The following is a 17,335-nucleotide window of genomic DNA, read 5'->3' as shown; positions in this document are numbered from 1 at the left end:
TACATTTTAAAATACATTGTTTGATGGTCTTTTATTCTTGGTGGTTTTGAATGTCAACAACTATTTTATCCAAATACCCAAATGCATTTAAAAGTGTTATTTCACTATTTTATTTTTTGTTTTTTCTGGGATCCTTTCATGGTGAAGAGTGATGGGTAGAATTACCTCCTCTAAGTTGCTAAGACTAAGATGTCAAGTAACAGAAAAACTCTCATGCTAGCGTGTGTGTGTGTGGTGTGTGTGGTGTGTGTGTGTGTGTGGTGTGTGGTGTGTGTGTGTGTGCGCCCATCTGCTCTAACCCTGTAGCTTGCCTAAGTACGTAAAAATAAACATTCATGGGAAAATTTATTTTAACATATCTTTAGAACTCGAATCTATCAAATATGAAATTCACATTCCAATAAATTCTACCGAGTAAGAAGTTACTAGACAATTATGCTTTTAATAAAAGAATCCAAGTATATGCACAGTTAAAGCTTTCACTTGGGCTGACCATATTGTACCACTTTACAGCTAAGAATGTCGTGCCCTGAAATATTAATTTCACTCTGAATAGATTTGAATAGATTGGTCCAGTTTGAACCTTTACTCAGAAGCCGCCACCTTGTGGCAGTCTGTCAGGATAACACCCTTCCCGATGAGACAGCTTCCTAGGGCATCACCACTTTGCAGCTTTTAACGCATCTGATTATGATGCAGGTCAGACAGAAAACGGACAACAGCCTATGATTTCCTCCCAAACAAAAATGCGATAATTTAGGCTCTTAACAGCCTTGCTACGGAAGAAGAAAAAGTAGAGGCAAAAAGGAATTTCTAAAAAATATGATGAGTTGCTTCATATAAACTTGAAGCATTTCGTATTTCATTATTATTTTTAAACAGATACCAATCAGAATAGTTTATGAAAATGTCCTTATCTAAAAGCTTAAGAACTAGAAATTCATGAGAAACACGATGTACCTTAAGTTAATTACATCTTTTAGGTGCAATTTAAAATATAATCAACAAGTCTCAGACGATGATTCAGAAAAGAAAGTTTAAAACATCTTTAAATAATGTTGTTTTCCATTTTAAAGAAAATTATGATTTGTCACTGATGGTCCTGTCAGATCCCCTCACTGGTTTATAGGGGTGTGCCCTGAGATACCCTGTAGCCTTAGGAGTACAATGGAGTTGCCCTGACATGAACAAATACAGTGAATTTCCGTATACATTCTCCCTCCCTCCTTCCTTTCCTTCCTTCCTTCCTTCCCTTCCTTCCTTCCTTCCTTCCTTCCTTCCTTCCTTCCTTCCTTCCTTCCTTCCCTCCCTCCCTCCCTCCCTCCCTCCCTCCCTCCCTCCTCTCTCTCTCTCTCTCTCTCTCTCTCTCTCTCTCTCTCTCTCTCTCTCTCTCTCTTTCTTTTTTTCTCATTCTTTTGCCCAGGCTGGAGTGCAGTGGCGCAATCTCAGCTCACTGCAACCTCCGACTCTTAGGGTTTAGGTGATCCTCCCACCTTGGTCTTCCCATTAGCCGATATTACAGCTATGCACCACCATACTACACTAAATTTTTTTTTTTTTTTTTTTGAGACGAAATTTCACTATTGTTACCCAGGCTGGAGTGCAATGGCGCAATCTCAGCTCACCGCAACCTCCGCCTCCTGGGATCAGGCAATTCTCCTGCCTCAGCCTCCCGAGTAGCCAGGATTACAGGCGCGCGCCACCGTGCCCAGCTAATTTTTTGTATTTTCAGTAGAGACGGGGTTTCACCATGTTGACCAGGATGGTCTCGATCTCTTGACCTCATGATCCACCTGCCTCGGCCTCCCAAAGTGCTGGGATTACAGGCGTGAGCTACCGCGCCCGGACTTAATTTTATTATTATTATTATTTTTAGTAGAGACGGGGTTTCACCATATCGGCCAGGCTGGTCTCCCACTCCTGACCTCAAATGATTCGCCTACCTCTGCCTCCCAAAGTGCTGGGATTATAGGCATGAGCCATAGCGCCCTATATCCTCCCGTGATTAGACATATCATGAACACACATTTTCACATTGTAAGGAGTTCTGAGTCCTGCAGGATAATACTATGGGGAGAATGCGCAAAAAGCTGGTGGGTTGGGAAAAGAAGCTGTCTTGGTAATTCATCTCCATACATCTGAAATTGAGCAGTAGGGAATCTATCCACTTATCTCCCTGTTCCCTGTGGATGAAAATTCAGTCTGAAGTCATAACCCTTGGAAAGTAGTGGAACTCCGGAAGTACCGTGGGACTTCTTTGTCCCCTGAGCTCCTTGCTGGATAACCTGGGCAAAGAGGGTATTTAGTAGCGACTGACCAGGTGTGTAGAGAGGTCACAGCAACTAGTCCCCAGCCCGGCCTCTGAGAATAAGCTTTGAAAGCTTCCCTGGGTTTATTTAAATATGACTTTCTGAAGTTGAGTTGACATCAAAACGTGCTAATGCCCAACGTTGCACATGCACCTAATGCCACCGAAATGTGCACTTAGACTGGTTAAAATATCGTAATGTTTTATGTATTTTGCCACAGTAATGGAAAAGATTTGTTCACACATGTTCAGGAGAGCCTGCTTGAGTAGGGTTATCTATGCATGTTTCGTTAAAAGAACGTACCTGGGATTATAGTTCGGGTTTAAAGGATTTTACTAGAAAAGATCTTAAAAGTGATTGGACTAGTATGTTCAGGCACAGAGAACCCCTGGCAGTCATTAAGTGTGTGGTAGAGAAATAGTGAGAAAAATTTCAATTTTCTCTGCGGGACTTTTAGGGACCTTTAAATGTTCATTATCAGTCTCAAGAAACAGAGGAAATGGACAGTTTCACTGGATTTATTGGCCAAGGAGCTTTTATTATTATTTTTGTTTTTGTTTTTTATTTATTTTATTTTATTTTTATTTTCGCCAAGGAGCTTTTAAATTTGCATCAGATCTGGGAACCTTTGCTGGATTTTCCTGAGGATCCAACCCAAATTCTTCATTTTCCAAATAAGAAAAAAATATTCAGGCTGTAGAAGGTAAATGACTTCTCCAAGAGCACACACTGGGGTTTGACTTGCTGAGTCCTAGCTCCTCATCAAAGGTCCTTCCCATGGTACATCAACCTACTTGAGTGAACGTTCAGGTGACACAGGTCCTGCCTTGCAGGCTAACTCTCCTGGTGGTTTTTAGTGAGCAGTTGTGTGGTAGACGATGTCCTGTGCATTCGTCTCTACCAGTTATCCTTCCCAGTCAGGCCATGGTCTGGGCCAGCAGTCAGGGATACATATTCATTGTATATCCCTGGCAGTGATGCCCTTTCCTCCTTACCTTGGCGGTAGCTGAATTTACTTGATGGATGGACTACAGGTAGTTTAAATTGTTCTGACAACAGTGTTCTTCCGAGTCCCCACCAGTGTGCACGTGAATTTTGAAGTGAAAAGTCTGGATGCCCAGAATGTCAGTTGATAGAAAAAGACGAATGTCCAAGAAAAAATAACTTCATTTGTAGCTTTTCTTGGGGTGCAGAAATGACTTTAATTAACTCCCAGAGGCTCCTCTGGGTAGCAATGCCCTCCTTTCCCCAAGGCCTTACTGAGCCCCTTGCCACCACAGATGCTCGGGGTAGGGCGGGAGGAACCAGCCATCTAGGCAACTGTGCAATGTCCAATGTCCAATGCAGGGAGTCTGTTGCCAATTCTTCTTCTGCTTCTTCGTCTATTTGTTTGCTTTAACTTCAGCCTCTCAGAGCCCGTATTATTAATTTTTCCTTAAAAAGGCCTTTCTAGGACTTCGATCACAAATCCTTTGTAGTAACTTTGACTTGTCCGTAGTTTTGTGGCTATGTCTAGTAAGCAAAACAAAGGTAAGTGTCCTCATGGTATTTTCAATGACTCTTACCCTGGTAAAAATCCTCAGGTCAGCTTTACCATCCCTTAATGATGACTTGGAAGGCTGAACTATAACCTCCATCGGGGCAGAAAGAGTGTTTGACCACTTTTTATCACCGGTGGAAGCTAACCAGATTGAGGCGTAAGTGAAGAGTTGTGTACATCTGCTGTCACATGGATTCAGGATTTAAAATGACAATTCTTGATTTGTGGGAGCAGCCATGTCATGGGCAAGCAGATTTTTAAAGTAATAGCCTTTAACCTCTTTCTGTACTTCTGTGGTTTTAGTATTTTTCTGATTATTTAGCAATAGCCATAGTATTGACTTACTGAGAAGATATGATGGGCCAGGTACTACACTAATCATACAGACCTCAGTTTACAGAACAAGATTAAGGCTTCTGGGGACAGCAAAACAGTGATACCTACTGTGTCCCCCAAGTTTTCCACAATGCCTGAAAATTAAAAGCAATACATGGGAAAATCATAACTGGGAAAAGATCAGCTGGCCTGCCGTGACTTTTTGCAATGTTACAGGATTATTGATTCAGTTATGCAGTACAGCCTGTGAGTGTAGGCGCAGAGGGGGGCTGAGATGGTGGTAAGGGTCTGTGAAGGTTCTCTTCTACTTGCTTTTGTTTCTGTTTCTTGGTTTGATCTTTCTTCCACTGATAGCTTTTCCAATTGATTGGTGTCCTTTGATGTCTTATCATGCTCAAGGGAAGTGAAATGTACAGGTTCATGTGATGTGGGGAGAGACTGTTGGGTGGACAGCTTCATCCATTGTGGATGGATGTGCTGGACAGTGTCGTTACTGGTGTTTTGACTTAGCTTCTCTAGGCGTATTCTCTTGTCTGGTGAATTTCCTCAGCTAAGAGTTCTCTAACACCCTTCTTGAGTGCAATAAGAATTCCTATGAGAATTCTCAGAGCCAAGTAGAAAAAGGAGATTTGGAGTCCCACCTTTCAGAATGTTGATTTTCTCTTAATCTCGATGTAGGCTACCCCAGCATCCCAGAATCTAATTCAGCATCTCTGAATTAGATTCTGCCTACAGTCTTCTGCTGGAGTGTGGGAGTGGCAGTGCCTCTCCCGTCAAGCAGGGGAGGGTGTCAGGGGATGGGAAATTGTCTCGTTCAGTATTCTCAGAGGTCTTCCTGTTGGAGCCTTGTTTTCACATCTTTTCAGACACATCTGAGGCCTCCTGCTCTTGAGGCTTTCTGGGATTTTGTGTTGCAAATTGGCTTGCTTCAGGAATTCCCAAATCACCCATTTAAATTTCAGCTTTATCAATTCTGCTAAGTCAGTTCCACTTGTCTATTAACTCAGTGGCTTCTAAAATTTCGTTGCTATCAATGTGCTTCTTTTTCCTCTTTGTCCTTGTGGAGATGGGCTCTTTTTGTGTCTTTGAAGCATTTTGTGAGCAAGACGTGGTAAGTCCATGAGTATACTCAGGATGCCATGTTTAACTGAAAATTCTCCAGAGCAGGTGTTGATACATTTCATTTTATATCTGTTGTATTTGAAACATGTACAGGACATAGACTAAAGCCAGATTGAAATGCAAAATCTTGGCTGGAACTTCAGCGATGTTTCTCTGCTCTTCACGTTTCTCTTCTCTGTCTTGTCTGTTGCATTCCTCTTTTATTTAGTTAAATGAAGTGGTCTTCCCCAAATTAAAGTTTGGGTTTTTTGCTCATGGGAAAAGCTGGACTGTCACTGACCTTCCCCTGCGGGCATATGGTGTGGCAGAGGAGAGCACCCCAAGGGCTCCTCTGGGTGACTGTGCACTCAACCATGTGGTGTGAGCTGTGCACACACATGTTGTTATCAGGAAGCCTGCTTATTCCTCCCACATTCAGTCCCAAATCTTCTTACTTGTCACCCAAGTGACTTTTCCTCCACCAGTTCTCGCTCAGCCCCATGGTGTCATACCTGAGCTGTGCTGGGTTTGGAATGAGCATTTCTTGGGGTGCCCCGTATTCTCCACCCTGTTTCTCTGTCTTCCTCTTCCCAGCTAGTGAATCGCTCAGTGCATGCACCTGGGAACCATTCTTGATCTTCCCTTTCCCTCTATTGCTAAGCTATCTTCAAATTCTGTGGACTCCACCTCCAAAATACACCACTGACCCTTCCTCTGACGTGGACTCTCATTGCTCTGGAAAAAAACCACAATCATTTCTCACAAGACTAAAATCGTTTACTAATGTATCCATGTTTCCACTTGTGCACTAGGCCTGAGTATTCCTCACACAAAGTGATGTTTTACAGTTGGCTCATGAGCTCTTCTCACTGTCACTCCCTTTACTGCCATCCCATGGACCTGGCCACTCACCATCGTCCAGAGGCCTGTGTGGGCCAGCCCGTGACACTCTTCCTCGCCAACCGAGTGCCCTTCCAATTCTCGGACTCCATCGATGCTTCCTCAACTCAACGCCTCACAGCTTCCTCATCATGGTGTGGGCCTCTGCCCCGCTCTTGTACACGCTAACCCTCTTCTCACCCTTCAAATCTCCAGTCATATAACCTTGTCAGGAAGGCCTCACTGACACATGTCTCTCAATTACCTTGAGGCTGGGCATGGTGGCTCAGGCCTGTAATCCCAGCATTTTGGGAGGCCAAGGCAGGCGGATCACCTGAAGTCAGGAATTCAAGACCAGCCTGGCCAACATGGAAAAAAACTCGTCTCTTACTAATAATACAAAAATGTAGCTGGGTGTGGTGGCATGTACCTGTAATCCCAGCTACTCATGAGGCTGATGCAGGAGAATTGCTTGAGCCCAAGAGGCAGAGGTTGCAGTGAGCCAAAATCGTGCTGCTGCACTCCAGCCTGGGCGACAGAGTGAGACTCCGTCTCAAGAAGACATAAAAAAAAAATCTTGAGTGATTCTCTCCATGGTATCATAATCACATCATTTCCACATGGTATTGATTTGATATTTTGTCTTTCTGTGCACTCTAATACAAGTAACTCGCACATAGGTGGCTCTACTTAGTGATACATTAGTAGTTAGATAATGGCTATCTGGGAGATTTAAAATATTATATTAATCTCAGGAAAAGAAGCCACTCAAAGAAATCAAGATACATTGTGAAGACAGTCCCCCAAATAATGTTTAAACTCGTGGCTTGTATAGCAATCTTCTTCAAATGAGATCACTCTGCAGGAGTGAACAAAGAATTGCTTAAAGTGATAGTGTTTTCTGGCTTAGAGCCAACCCAGACATTGACACCAATATTTTTTAATTTATGTTTTAACATGAGCATAAATGTTTACGTCACATTTGTAGTGTTCACGAGAGATCCTGGGAACACCCAAGAGACTGACGGCAATGCTGGACTAGAATTCAAGAGGGAGGTTCGGGTATGAACCATGGTCAGAGCCCAATTATCTTAGAGGTTCTTTAATTAATCTTATGAGTATGTATTTAGCACTTACTCTGTGCCAGGGGAAGTGCCTAATTTCAGTGGAAGTTATGAAAGTGAATGAAATTATTGAGAGATATGTACCCTAGAGAAGAAAAGACCTATGTTGTGACTGACTGAAAGAAATAATCACATTTGCAAATGTGCAACTGTATTTAGCAGCAAGAGCAGTAAAAGGGGGTGGAAAACAATCATTTGACAGCAGAAATGCTGCAGGAAACGGGAGGTAGGTTGGGCACACAGCACCAGCTTCTGCAGATAGGGCACAGGTGAAAGGAGACTGGGTCCGATCATTTACCCTGGGTGTCGGAGGAACAGGAAAAGCGATCCAGTAGAGAGTGTACTCATAGCGTATGACCATTTTAGTGGGAAATGACACAAAGCGTGACTTGAGGATAAGTTGCATAATTGCTGTGCACAGGGATGGTTTGATTAGGCCTACCTTGGAGGAAGCAGCATTGCTCAGAGAATGACCCCAAGGATTCAGATCGAAAGTGGAGAGAGTATATATTTGATTTTCGCTTTGAAAATCGGAGGTGGTATCTCAGGAAAAGTACAGAGGAAATAACTGTCACAATACAGGGTTGACGCTAAGAAAGAGGTTAGGTCTGTATATACTTACAGGACCAAATCAAGAAACTGGTGAAAATGACCAGCTGGGTACTGAAACTCATCAGGTAATGGATGCCTCTATTTGAAGAGTTGTACCCCAGGATTAAGCCTTAGAGCCTAACCACTGCCCCTCAATACTGAAATCACTGTAGGTATGAAACAGTGTATGATTTTGCTAATTGAAATTAAACATTCAACAACTATAGCAGTTATTATGACAGGGAACACAGACGACTTTCCTTGTCTCAGAAACAAATTCAAAGAAATAAATGCAAACCTTATTTATTAGAAGAAGATATAACAAGTGGAAAGTCACACTTTCTTGGAAGATATGAAACTTGATCACATAAAAATAGGTATATAATATAAAGGCCATTTTCAAGTTGAGATAGAGAAATATTTGGAGAAAATTATTAGAAATGGCCAAACAAAATCAAGGGTTTGATAATTCTTAATTAATGAATAGACTTAGAATTCACAGTATAGGAAAACCACACTTGGATGTATTTCTGTTTTCACATGCAATTGAGAGAAATTGCTACATCCTTGGGATACTCATATACTAAAATGATCTGAGCAAAATACCAACAGAAGCGAGTGACCATTTATGCCTAGTGTTCCATTATTGGAACGTTAAGCATGTGGGAGTTATTTATACCCCACTGCTCAAGGTCATAGCCAAGGACTGATTGCAAAAATTCAAAAAATTGCAACCTCAGGCATTGATGGGTGAATAAGCCCGGTCCAGAAAACCATCAATAAAGCACAGGTTTTCTGTTTGTCAGGTTGGATATTCCTTCTTCACTGTTTTCCTCCAACCACCATGGCACTCCCTGCAGCCTCTGCACATTTCTTTGCTCCTGAATCTTGTTGTTCTTTCCATAGTCTCACCTGGAACCTTCTCCTCTCATGTCTCCTTCTTGTCTCTCCTTTTCACATTTTCTTCTTACATTTAAATCTTACTTGTGAGGGCGATAGACCCCATACTCTGTGGTCTTTTAGCCCACCAACAGTCCTGCCCCAAATGTCCCGGTATCCTATAAGACCATAGAGTGTAGAAGTCATATATTTCCTAAAACTTTAAATTCAGGCCACAAAATGAGCTCCTACATTTCCTTTTTCTAATGAGGTAACTGCGTCAACGTTTTCAGTAGTATCAGTTGTATTTACTTACTCAGAAGACTACTTGCCTATTCACCAGATGATCTCCCCTCAAGGTCAGGTGTTCACTGGGTGAAGCCTTCCTTACTCGGGATGACACTTCGAGGACTACCTTCTCCTTCCCCTCGATGCCAGGGACAAGACATGTGACCCTTAACGGTGTTTAATTCACTGTATGTCGCTACCGTATAGCGTCTCTTACATTGCCATTATAAAATGTGTCAAACTATATTAGAGTTACATTTCACGAAACAAAATTTCCTAATAGTAGAGAAAATATGATTGATTATTGAAGTCCAAGGCACTACCTGGCAAACAACAGATGGACAATGCTTGCGTGAACACTTGGCTTAATTTAAAGACTTCTGCAAATTCTAAATCGCACGTCTGCATAGATGCATTTTTTTTTTTTTTTTTGAGACGGAGTTTCGCTCTTGTTATCCAGGCTGGAGTGCAATGGCACGATCTCGGCTCACCGCAACCTCCACCTCCCGGATTCAGGCAATTCTCCTGCCTCAGCCTCCTGAGTAGCTGGGATTACAGGCACGCGCCACCATGCCCAGCTAATTTTTTGCATTTTTAGTAGAGATGGGGTTTCACCATGTTGACCAGGATGGTCTCGATCTGTTGACCTTGTGATCCACCCGCCTCGGCCTCCCAAAGTGCTGGGATTACAGGCTTGAGCCACCGCGCCCGGCCCCGCATAGATGCAGTTTTGTATCAACAAGACTAATTGTTGCTACCTGTAACTTTGCATTGTAAGCAGAGGCATGAAAAGTATTCAGTATTTATTTCTGGGCTTTTGTATGAAGCACTATGTAGACTAGCGATATGCCCACTAGAGTGTCAGCATCTGTATACCATGTCGCATAACAGATATGGGACACTGCCTGATTTCATGAATTGGCATCAAAGACTGATCCTTTAAAAGGCATGAGACAATTCTAGTTAGAGAAGTCTTAGCTGTGGGAACCTATCCTCGGATGGTGATTTTGAAAAAAGGTATGTTGGAGCTGTTGGCTCTTGAAAGGAACCCTGGAAGTCATGCCTCGCCAGGAAAAGAATGGAAAAAGGGAGATGGTCAAGATGGTGTGGCTCTGACACCCCTTCCTCATGTTTACCACCTGCTCATGTTGGAATTCTGTGTGTGATTTCATCTGGAGACTTTGTTTTCTGTAAATGGAATGGTAATTTTAAAGGTTTTAAAAGCCTCATGTACACCCTCTCCTCCTAGATGACTGGTGCTTATGTAAAACATAAGAATCTCCCCCACCCAGTCAACCACCAGACGACACAGGGCTCTGAGGCCCAGCTTTCAGGCTTCATGGTGTCCTCGCTCCTGTCCCCCTGAAGGGCTCTGTTGGCAGTGGCACTGAACTCGGGACAGGGTTCTTTGATCTTGAGAATTCTTGTTAGGGGTGGTGGGTGGGGGGACAAATAAGTACTAATTTTACTTGGTAACTTCATACTTAGTACAATTTTACTAATTAGTAAAAATTCTACTTACTAATTTAATTAGCTTTACTTAATTACTTAGGAAATTCACCAAATAAGTACTAATTTTACTTATTTGGTGAATAAATAAGAATACTACACAATAGTACATACACACTATTCTGTACAGAAGAATAGTACACACTACTCTGTACAGAAGAATAGTACACACTACTCTGTACAGAAGAATAGTACACACTACTCTGTACAGAAGAATAGTACACACTACTCTGTACAGAAGAATAGTACACACTACTCTGTACAGAAGAATAGTACACACTACTCTGATGGAGTGTGCACCATACTAAAAGTGATGAGATCAAGGGCGCTGAACAGCTCTCTGCTGCTGTTGAGGTGAAAGGTAGACAGAATTGGCTGGGCAAAGATGTGGAGAAGATCAGGCCTAGTGGAGTGGAAGGATTCCAGGCAGAAGGAAGAGCATGCACAGGAGCATGAAGGAGGACAAACATTTCCCAATGTTGACAAAGCCACAAGTGTCATAGGCTGGTCACGTTCCATGAAAAAATGGGATTGCATGAAAAAGGCGGGTGGTGGCCAGATTGAGAAGATCCCTGCATGCCGAGAAATAGCATGGTGGCCTCCCTTTCTTCCCATAGGATGGCATGGGTGTGCAGCTGTCAGGGAGTTAGAGGACTGGCTATTTGTGGCTGAAATGGGCCACGTGCTCCGGGTTTAGGTCTGGATAAAAATGCTAACCAAAGAAACCGGCGTGGTCAGTCCTGCATGAATCTACATTCCCTTTGTTCTTCTTTAACTTCCGTCCCTATTTTATTCTTAACATCATAGAATTAATCACATTCACTCTGCCTTTTCCATAAGCTGTGTTCCTTGAAACATTAGCACTAAGAAAGGAGAGATAGATATACTACCAAGAAATCACTATTTTTTTTTTTTTTTGAGGCGGAGTTTCGCTCTTGTTACCCAGGCTGGAGTGCAATGGCGCGATCTCGGCTCACCGCAACCTCCGCCTCCTGGGTTCAGGCAATTCTCCTGCCTCAGCCTCCAGAGTAGCTGGGATTACAGGCACACGCCACCGTGCCCAGCTAATTTTTTTTTTTTTTTTTTTTTTTTTGTATTTTTAGTAGAAACGGGTTTCACCATGTTGACCAGGATGGTCTCAATCTCTTGACCTCGTGATCCACCCGTCTCGGCCTCCCAAAGTGCTGGGATTACAGGCGTGAGCCACTGTGCCCGGCCGAAATCACAATGTTTTAAGGAAAGAATGACAGGAAGTATTACTTATGAAGATTCACATGTACATTTCAGCATTAAAGAATCTGGTATTGAAGTCTGTGTTCTTACAAAAACCTCACTTAAAATGGTTTTCAATTCCAGTATGATCCAAATTTATGTGCATAGTAAACATGTTTTTGTATATTTTATATATACATTTTGGGGGAAAAAAATACCTGATCTATAATTATCAGAACATTATAGAGGATCCTGGCCTCTGTAAGAGAAAGAGAGGGGGAAAAAAAAAAACCCCTATGTATTCACACAGCCCCAGCCCCCAAATTCTTTTTTCAGTATAAAATATTCAGGAAGCCCTGACTCTTTTGTGTTTCCAATGATTCGGACATGGTATCTTTGCCTGAATCTGTTATTCATGTTTTATCTAATATTTTCCAAGAAAAAAATGCCATCTGTGGACATCTAAAAGCCAAATGTAACTATGGGGTGGTGGGACGGGAGGAAATGAATGTTATGGAGAGTACAGCATTTGGGGGTGAACAGCAGAAAAGCTCATCCCCGATTTAGCGTTTCCACCTAGAGGTCGCAGCTGGTTCAGCCTTTATGCGGCAGACACAGGGTCCCTATCAGCCCCTGTTTGGGATGCGTCCCCTCTCCCTAGGTTGGCACCCTGAGAACTGAGATCTATTCACATGTCCGGAATAGATGCATTGTTGGTATTTCGTTGGCTCCACGGCTTTCTCTGAGCCGGCTTGGAAGACATCATTAAAACTGAGACAGACTTGAACTTGACTTTCTCAGTAATCCTGACAGAGTAGGTCTGTGCCTGTGTCTCACGTGAAGTGAGCTTTCTTTGTGCTCATTACAAGTGAACTGAAAACAAAAACAAGTTGTAAAACTTAGAAAGATTATTTTTACAAAATGCTATCTAAGTCTGGTAGTTATAGTTTTTTCTTTAAAATGTGTTCATATTTTTGAGCTTCTGTGAAGGTTATACTATATTTTAAATGTATATTACAGCAGTTAGGAGAAACATGTCAAGTATGGAAATATGTATTTCTCTGTGATGAACTCTTACATATATCCAAGTGAGATACACACCAAATACACTCACACACACATAATACATGCACACACATACACACATATATACATGCATGCAAATACATACTCAATGTTTGTGTTAAAAATTCTAATAAGGTAGGCTAGGCACAGTGGCTCATGCCTGTAATTCCATCACTTTGGGAGGCCAAGGGAGACAGAATGCATGAGCTCCGGAGTTCGAGATCAAACAGGGCAACATAAAGAGCCCCTTTCACTATAAAAATTACAAAAATTAACTGAGTTTGGTGGTGCATGCCTGTACTCTCAGCTACTTGGAAGGCTGAGGCAGAAGAATTGCTTGAACTTGGGGGGCAGAGATTTCAGTGAGCCAAGATCACGCCATTGCACTCCAGCCTCAGTGACAGAGCGAGAACTGACTCAAATAATAATGATAATAATTTCAATAAGGTAAAGCTTTCTTCTAAAATTCTCAGTCAATTCAAGGCTTATTTCCATCTTAGTCCATTCATTTAATTTCCATCTTATGAGCCCTATCCTATGTAAGGATGTGCTAAATTAAAGCCAAGAGTAGAGATTCAAAAGATAAGGCAAAAAACACTGGAATGAAATTTAGGGACTAGATGCTGGATAATTTAGTAGTTCAGATATTCATTGATCGTTTTGCATTTTTCTTTTTGTCCGTTGTTACTTGCATAGTTGGAACTCTGCCCTTTTCTCTTTGTGTACCTTGCAGGACACCACGTGTTAAACGCACTGTGGTTACACAGTCATGTGCCAGTGTCTACATAAGGGATTATCCCTCCATTCATTCATTTGGATCTGTAGGTCTTCACCTATATAGCTCATCTGGTTGTCAGCCCAAACACTGGGGTGCAAGAGCTGTCTCTTACCTTTAATAGTCAAATTTAGTTTGCATCCACCCTCTCCGTAGCTGGCAGGGAACTCCATCTGGCCCGTGTCCTACCCCACTCCCTCCCTTTCAGGAAGTCACGCAGGAGCCCAGGGCTTCCCACCAGGCAGGGCCCATGGCTGCCTTCATCTCAGTTGCTGAGCAACTATCACCCTACTCTGCATTTTAAAAGTCATTAAAAGCAGAGAGCTGGCATTTGATTTTTCTTTCACATTGCGTGTGGGAGAGCAAAAGCATTTTATTTCTAGACACCGTGTGTATGCTATTTCTACATTAATGCACTACCAAATTTTATTTAGGAAGCTTTTTCTTTCTAGTAACTGGGCAGTATCTAGGCACCTGTCCTCTTATATTAGCTATTACCATAGGTGCTGCCAGAGTGACTGGGATGGATTTAAGCATGTAAATTTCAAAGAAAAGCCTTCCCCCGCCCACACACAGCTCTTGAGAAACTCTGAATCGCATGTCTGCAGCAGTGAGGTGTGGTGTGAGCAGAGCTGCTCCGTAGACCTGACGGGACCCCGCCTCAGTCGCTGACAGAATGGAGCATCTCAGCGGGTTCACAGACAACACATATCCATTAGTGAAATATGATTCACATTCTCGACTCTGTCTCTCCTCATTTGGTTTATATCCTAGTGAGAAATTTTCCAGATGTTGTTTTTGAGTCTAAACGTGATCGACTGGGTGAAGCATCTATATTCTTCCATCTTAGACATGAGAGAGCTCAAAGTGACCTTAGATTTGGTCTTAAATCAGCAACTCAGGTTTTAAGAACAAGAAAACAAAGACAGAGAGGCTTAGATTTGACTTAGAAGTCAACAGGTCTTCGGTGGCTATCGGGGAAAGAAAGGTAGTTGGGAGAAGAACTGCCTTCCTTCCGGCTCAGCCACCAAACTGTTGTCCTCATTTTCCTATAGGAAGGAGCGCTGGACTAGAAGGGTGTTTCCCAAATGACACTCCATGAACTGGCTGGTGGCTGCAATGACGTTGTTCAGTAACTTGTGAGAAGAAAACAAATAAGGCAGATGTTGTGATTTTTTACATTTCATATTCATGTATGTTGTTACATATAACTAGATAATTATTTCTGCTCTTAGATTTTTTTTAATTGTACTTTATGGATAAAATGGTAGCAGTAGTAGATAGGATCATTGTTGAGATAACTCCCACCTACTGAGAATGTCAGGCCTTGATTTACTTAATTTTTTTTTTAATTTTAGAAAAAAAAAAGGCTACAAAGTTCAAAATTTTGACAATCTGTAATCTAAATAAGCTCTACGATCCCGTCCATCTGCCAGTCTGAAAGGACAAATGCTAAGTACATTTTTCATTTTCTGGACTATCGGGGCCATTGATGTCGAAATGAAAAGTATAGCTTTCATCTTAGTGAGGGTCTCTATGTGAAATGTCTTTTAATTCATGGGATTTTCTACAAGTCACCTGTAGATAAGTATTTGGATGGCAGGCTTCTCATTTTGATTAAGTTTCTGGAATAGTATTTATCTAAGTCAGTCAGTTAAAGGATGCAAAATTAGCTAAGGCATAACAAGTTAAATAAAGAAAAATTGAGAGAAATATATACATAAATAGGGAAGTAACTGAGAGTCCTTTTATCATAATAAAGGATACTCCTCATACATAATCTTTGAAATCATGACTTTTACGTTACATTGACAATGCATATTCTTTCTTATACTTGAAAAGGAATTCATCAAAGTCCTGTGATTGCATTCCAGCCGCACAAATGCAAGTTTCAACTGCTATTTTATAACAGAAGACATCCTGCTAAGAATCTCTGTCATATAGGAGTACAGTTGAATTTATTCCACTTTCTTCCTAATAGCACATTGATAATGTTGGAAGTATGTTTTCTGTGGATAAGATTTCTGATTATAAAAGCAAGTCAGTGTTTTCTCAGACTCAAAGACTCCCACTGAAAAATTACCATCTGAAGTCCAGAAGTACGTAAGAATAATGTGAAGAAACTAGTTTACGAAGGAAGCAGACCTTTGCAGGGCTCTTTGTCAGTTACCCACTTGCAAAGTCAGGTTGCTTCATGTTCAGCTTGCCTAGAGCCTGCCTTTCAGCTAAGGATACTTCCGCATTTAGAGATTTCCGTACGATAGGATATTTATTGTTCCTATGTGGTAACTTACAGATTACCTGTTGCCGTTTTAGCAAAGCTGCTTTCTATCCTATTTGAGTAAACATTGCTTCAGATGCTCAAGAGCATGCAGAAGATAAAACTGAAAAGTAATACATTCAAATACACAGTGAACTTTTCAAAAGGAGTTGAACCTTCTCCTTTGTCACACACAAGCTGCTGTATGTCTGTTAAGAAAATTCAGTGATGCTGATTTAGGTAAAATAATTTTACATGATTTACATTACTTCAAAGAAAAACAGAGAATAAAAAAAAGTTAAATAAATTTAAGAGCTGGATATAATGATAGCAGGTTAAAGGAAATAACCAAAAAAAGTTATCAATCAGTGTTTAACTTATGCCAACTAAAAAACATGCAAATGATTTTTCCTGAAGTAAATGCGCAGGTATTTTTTTCTGAATAAATTCTTCAAAGATTAGTACACACAATTCAGGAATAGATATCAGCAAGAAAATTCCCTAAATGTGAACATGGATTTATTAAGGAAGGAAATGTGTTTGTATTTTAAAACATTTTTGAAACTTTTCTTTTCTTTTTTTTTTTTTCTTTTTTTTTTGAGGCGGAGTTTCGCTCTTGTTACCCAGGCTGGAGTGCAATGGCGCGATCTCGGCTCACCGCAACCTCCACCTCCTGGGTTCAGGCAATTCTCCTGCCTCAGCCTCCTGAATAGCTGGGACTACAGGCACGCACCACTATGCCCAACTAATTTTTTGTATTTTTAGTAGAGACGGGGTTTCACCATGTGAAACTTTTATTTCAGTGTGGTTCTTTTGGTTGGTAGTAATTTCTTGTAGAGATGGTTTTGTTTAGGGAAGTTTAAAGCAGAACTCAGACAATTTAGTTTATCCTTAAGTCAACCATTTCTTGTAGAAAATATGGTCTGAGGGACCAAAAAGTCATCAGTATTGAGAAACATTCCTTTCCTGAGATACATGTACCCTTCCGAGACTGATCATCTGAGAACTAGTATGTGTTCCTGTGTGTGTTTACTCATTGAATTCAAAAGAGCTTTAATATTTCAATATGTTGAAGATTATGTGATTTTTATTGTTTAACATTAAAATTAAACAAAATGAAGTGGAAAATTGGCTTTTTTCAGATAAGTTTTTTTTCTGGACTACTTGTAAAATTAATGGGGTATTTAATTATTGATTTATTTTGCTCTTAACATTTTAGAAAATTGGTCAGATACTGTGTTTTCTATTTGTGCTTTCCTAAAACTCAAAGATGAACTCATTTTCACAGTAAGATATAACAGAAGAAAAATGTCCTGAATTGTCTCTTTACATTTCAAAGTTAGAAACTTTATCTTTTCTGTTTAAAATGACTGAGATTTATATAAGCCATCAGTTTCCACTCTAAAATCCTAAGAAGAAAAAGTTGGGTTTGAATGTCTAAAAGTTGGTATCATGCGACTTATTTTT

The 17,335-nt window shown here is 41.1% G+C and overlaps 1 protein-coding gene and 1 long non-coding RNA gene across 4 annotated transcripts in view; one reads left to right on the top strand and one right to left on the bottom strand.

The window, feature by feature from the left end:
• Window positions 1-17,335, top strand: part of CSMD1 (CUB and Sushi multiple domains 1) — a 2,142,320-nt gene that overhangs the window by 815,395 nt on the left and 1,309,590 nt on the right. The gene's annotated exons all lie outside the window — the stretch shown is intronic.
• LOC144578909 (uncharacterized) overlaps window positions 12,556-17,335 on the bottom strand; it is a 41,425-nt gene continuing 36,645 nt past the window's right edge. Inside the window, exon 3 of the long non-coding RNA XR_013525427.1 lies at window positions 12,556-14,744. This is a non-coding gene — a long non-coding RNA (uncharacterized LOC144578909). The remainder of the gene's footprint in view (window positions 14,745-17,335) is intronic.

The sequence above is a fragment of the Callithrix jacchus genome, chromosome 13 (assembly GCF_049354715.1).
Source record: "Callithrix jacchus isolate 240 chromosome 13, calJac240_pri, whole genome shotgun sequence".
Classification (NCBI taxonomy): Eukaryota; Metazoa; Chordata; class Mammalia; order Primates; family Cebidae; genus Callithrix; species Callithrix jacchus.
This window is presented reverse-complemented; position numbering and strand designations above follow the sequence as displayed.